The 5535-nt window shown below is 39.8% G+C and overlaps 1 pseudogene; it reads left to right on the top strand.

Annotated features, from left to right (window-relative positions):
- The first annotated feature begins 3357 nt into the window (after positions 1–3357).
- LOC112785430 (subtilisin-like protease SBT2.6) lies at positions 3358–4320 on the top strand (annotated as a pseudogene).
- Positions 4321–5535: the final 1215 nt, after the last annotated feature.

Consider the following 5535-nt stretch of genomic DNA (forward strand, 5'->3'; position numbering starts at 1 on the left):
TACTTTCGTACTTTCTCCCTTCAAAAGCGTGGCTATGTCTCCTATTGGCACGCTTTCGAAGTGTAGCTAACACTAACTCAATTGGCACATTTCTAAAAAAGCGTGGTGAAAAGATATCGCTATACTTTTTGCATATTTGGAATGCTTTAAAAGCATAGCAAAACCTAGTTTTTCTTGTAGTGCGAGATACTTATCGATTTGTTACTAGTTTAAAAGGAATTTGCGATGACATTTTGCGATACTATTACAACTAATTGACTACAGATTATTTCCTAGCAAATTAGCGATTATTTCATAACTCTATTTTCTCATTTCGAATAGCTTTGGTTTAACGACAAAATTCCTACAAATTTGATTAAGGATTTTTAAAGATTAGCTATAGATTTGCTACAAAATGTGACAGATTTGCGATCATATTAGCGGACAACTTGCGACGAGTTAGGTTCGGAAAAATTCCTCTCGAATTAGCGTCAACTAATCATTTTATTTTGTCTATGAAGTTAGCTTGCATTTAGCGATGAGTCTGCTGCAGTAGATTTTGTCGCTAATTAGCGACTACTGTTTAGTCTATTTCTTCTATGGAATTAGCTTTTACTTTAGTGATAGATTTGCGACTATCTATTCGGTAGCAAAAAAACTTTCCGATAAATTAGCGACTGTTGTGTTTGCCTCACTGATTTGCGACTTGTAATCAGCGAGGAAAGCATTAGTAGCTAAGCGGTAGCTAATCCGTCACAAATTATATTTTTCGTCGAATTAGCGATGATTTTACGACTCTTTTTGTGGTAGCTAATCGGCCATATTCTTGTAGTGTTCATGCTTTAAATACAAAAGGGCAGTTTGCTTCCAGGAATTTAGCTGTTAAGATTGATATGAATAAAGCCTATGACAGGGTTGAATGGTCGTTCCTAGAAGCAACTCTGAATGCTTTTGGGTTTAATCCGCACTGGGTCAGGTTGATTATGATGTGTGTCTCGCAGGTTTCTTATAAAATTAAGATCAATGGTGTTTTGTCGACGAGGTTTATGCCGCAGAGGGGACTAAGGCAGGGAGACCCCCTTTCGCCATACCTGTTTATCATAGCAGCTGAAGTTTTTACTATTCTCATGGACAAGGCCAAAGAAGAGGGTAGAATCTCTGGTGTCAAAATTGCTCCCACTGCTCCAGTCATTTCTCATCTCCTCTTTGCGGATGATTGCATTATCTTCTCGAAAGCTAGTGAGGAGGAAGTTTATCAGCTCATTACTATTTTAAATATGTATACAGAAGCCTCGGGGCAGCGAATAAATGTTGACAAGTCTGGTATCACGTTTGGCAACCAGGTTCCGATCAGAAATAGAGTAGAAATAGAAGAGATCTTAGGGTTGCCGGCTTGGGATCAACCAGGCAAGTACCTGGGTCTTCCAGCCCAGTGGGGCAGATCTAAGAATAAAGCTCTTAGGTGGATTGAGGAGCGAGTGACTGATAAGCTTTGCGGTTGGAGAGAAAAACTGCTTTCTCAGTCTGGGAGGGAGGTTCTCATCAAATCGGTTATTCAAGCGATACCTGCCTATGCTATGAATGTCGTCCTCTTTCCTAAAGGTTTTTGTCATCGCCTTTGTCAAAAAGTGGCTAAATTTTGGTGGGCCTCTACTGGTAAGGATAGGGGTATCCATTGGAGAAGTTGGGATAAAATTTGTGCTAGCAAAAGGGATGGAGGAATTGGTTTTAAAGATTTTTATAGTCAAAATTTAGCACACTTGGCAAAACAAGCATGGAGAGTTTTCGAATGCCCTAATGCGGTATGGGTTCAGGTGCTTAAGGCTGTTTATTTCCCAAATGAGGATTTTAAAGTAACTAAGGCGGGAAGGGGAGCATCTTGGATCTGGAAAAGTATTGTGCATGGTAAGGATTTCCTTTTGAGAAATGGGAGATGGTTGGTTGGAAATGGAGAAAGAGTGCGAATTTTAGATGACAATTGGATATTGAACATGACGAACAGTCCTGTTGTTATGAATGATGATGTCACATTTGTAAAGGAGCTGATTAGTGAAGGACAGGGGTGGAATATGAGTGAGTTAAGGAAACATTTTGATGGAGATACTGTTGGGAAGATCATTAGAACTCCGGTGAGTGTTATTGGCAGAGAAGACAAGCTTAGTTGGCCTTTTAAACCAGATGGCAAGTATACTATCAAAACAGGTTACCATGCTGCCAGGAAAGAACAGTATCTTGCTAATAGCATTAGCCCATCAACCAGTGATGACTTTAAGGATTTATGGAGAGACATTTGGAAATTAAAAGTGCCTCAAAAGATCAGAACCTTTCTATGGCGGGCCTCGCATAACATTTTGCCAGTGTTCCAAAATCTTTATAATAAGAAAATCTCTAACACTCCTACCTGTCCTATTTGTTTGCAAGAACCAGAGTCCACTGAGCATGCGCTTCTACTCTGCCCTTGGACAAGGGCTGCGTGGTTCGGAGCTCAAATCCAGTGCTGTCCTACGGCCTATACTGTATCATCTTTTGGGAAATGGATAATGGATCTTTTTAAAAGTATGAAGATTGGCACAGGAACTGATTATGAGCTGTGTAGCAGCAGAGTTGGTTTTTTGGTATGGGAGGTTTGGAAAGCACGAAATCAGGCAGTGCATCACAGGTCTAAACCTAGTCCTTTACTAGTAATTCAAAATGCTAAACAAATGGAAATTGATTTTGCAAATGTTGTAGAAGAACCAGCTATAAGTTCTAATCATGATAGAAGGACAGATAGAAGGGTCACCTGGAGACCGCCTCCGCCAGGATGGATTAAGTGTAATGTGGATGCAGCTTTTCGCGAAGTGTACTCTGGAGGAGCAACAGCGGCAGTATTCAGAGATCATGCTGGAAGCCTTCTCACAGCTTCAAATCATAGAATTGCAGCTTCCTCACCTCTAGCTGCGGAAGCATTTGCGGTTAGGGAAGCATTAATAATGGCTAAAAACTTTCAACTGGATAGAATTATTTTTGAATCTGACAGTTTGATACTCATACAAGCTTTAAAATCAAAAGCATCAATTGCAGAAATTCAAGTTATTTTGGATGACATTTTGGAATTAGTGCGAAGTATCACAAATTGTGGGTTTACCTGGGTGCCTAGAGAAGGGAATGGCTTAGCACATGAAGTAGCTAGGCTTACTGCTGACGGTTCTCTTCAACAGAATTGGCTCAGGTGCAAGCCACAAATCATCATCAACATTTTGGCAAAAGAGCACTATATGTCTCTGCAACTGGCAAACAGATCATGAGTATGATGACCTTTTTGTTCTTTTTTGGCTGTGTATAAATTAAATCAGGCAGGGAATTATTTAGATTGCAGATTGAAAGTTTGGAGGCATTATGGATATGCATTTTGGTACCTTGGGTGCTGCAAATGATGTGCTGCTAGGTTCTTCAGTGATGAAGTCCATCCCCATAGATTGCCAGAGACCAGAACTTCTAAACAAGAGACTGATAGAGGGCAAAGTTCTTCTCTGTGGATACTCTTTCAACTTCATTTCTGGTTCAGCATCAATAAAGAAAGTCTCAGAAACAGCAAAGGCCCTGGCGCAGTTGGATTTGTTCTTTGTGTTGAAAACGTTTTCCCTAGAAACATGATTTGACCCAGTTCCTGTTGGTCTTCCTGGGATTGTTATCGTAGATGTCAGAAACTCGAAGGAACTTGTTGATCATCATAATATTTCTACACCAAGAGATTGGACCGGACGAGTCCAGAGTTTCACAGGAAAAGGTAAAATTGGAGATGGTTTGAGGGTCAAATGTAAAGGGCTTCAGCTTCCAAGAGGCAGATCTCCTCAAACCAGATATATTAGCTCCTGGTTCGTTGATTTGGGCTGCTTGGAGTCCAAATGGTATTGATAGGCCAAATTATGTTGGTGAGGGATTTGCCATGATATTTGGAACTAGTTTGTCTGCGCCGCATATAGCTGGCATTGCTGCTCTCATAAAGCAGAAGCATCCACATTAGAGCCCTGCTGCCATTAAATCAGCCTTGATGACGACAACATTGACATTAGATAGAGCAGGGAATCCTCTTCTAGCTCAACAACCTTCTGAAGCAGGAACTACAAAGCTTGTCAAGCTACTCCGTTTGTTTATGGAAGTGGACATGTTGATCCAAGACCTGCATTGGACCCTGGGCTGATCTTTGATGCAGGATATGAGGTTTATCTAGGCTTTTTGTGCACAACACCAGGCATTCATGTTCATCAGATAAGAATCTACACTCACACACCCTTGTTTCTCTCCCTCTTGCTTACCATGCCTTCTGCTAGTCCGGAGGGTGTTTTGAGGAGATGTTGATGCGGCTGCTAAGGGATGTGCCAGGGAGGCTGGATGCGAAAACCACAGACAGGGAACCGGCTAAGAGGGGAGAGTAGTCATGAACAACTAGATGCATGCATTCAGTTTCATCAAACAAGAATATTGGCTTATGCTCCTTGGGGCCATGTTTCAGCTGACGCTTGGATCGGGTAGATGACTGAGGGTTAGGTGACTGGAGTATTGCTCAGATCTAGTCTGTTGAGGATTCTTCCGGTGGTCTCTTTCCCTCATTCTGGAAGAAGTTGTCAATGGAAGCTTGCTGCAATGGCGGATCTCTGCTCTGGGGTAACATGCCTTGGCTGTGGCCATTGAGTTTGGTAATGAGTTTGAAACTTCAGCTGCAGAGTGGGGAAGGAGACCTCTTCCAACGCTGGGTCGGGTATAGGTCTGTGGATCTGTCTTGGGAATCTGGTTTGTTTTGGTTTGGGCCTGCATGTTGGCCTGGACCTTGCCCAAAAAAAAAAAAAAAAAAAAAAAAAACAGTGTAGATATCACTGTGGTCTCTGTACTCACCCTGTCACACAGCAGTTCTTGTCTTTTAAAAATGGATACTTGTCATTCAATCACGTTGCCACCACAATACTACATGTGTAGAAGTAAAAGGAGCTTCTATACCAGAGAATTCGCCTAATAATATATATTTATTATCTGCTATGAATGTAATCTAGATTCTAAATCATAGTTAACATACACTACATACATTATTTCTACTTCAAATCCTTTCCACGTGAGGCACAAGACTGTTGAAAACTTGAAATGGTTGTACATGATAACTAATTGTTTATTATATATTAATAAATTAATATAATATAAATTTAGATTTTTTCAATTTTAATTTTTTATTTAAAAGAGTTCAGTGTAATTTTTTATATTTAAATATTTTTTTTACAATTTTTTTTGTCTCGTTTATAAAACAAATAATAAAAAATTACACTTTATCATTTTCAATTTGAATTTGAATCAAAATTTCGTCCAATTACTTATTATTTATTTGAGAACTGCCAAGTGCCCAACTTTGAGAGCAAGTACTTGTCAATCGCACACAGTTCCACGTGTTAGCAATAAAACGCTCCACTACTCTACTACTCTCCTATTATATATTAAAATAGGTACATATCTATCTTATTAGATACTTACTAATTAAAAGTAGATGTGAATGTCATTACCCTGAAAAGTTTCATACGATTGATTCAT

Source organism: Arachis hypogaea, chromosome 20 (assembly GCF_003086295.3).
Source record: "Arachis hypogaea cultivar Tifrunner chromosome 20, arahy.Tifrunner.gnm2.J5K5, whole genome shotgun sequence".
NCBI lineage: Eukaryota > Viridiplantae > Streptophyta > Magnoliopsida > Fabales > Fabaceae > Arachis > Arachis hypogaea.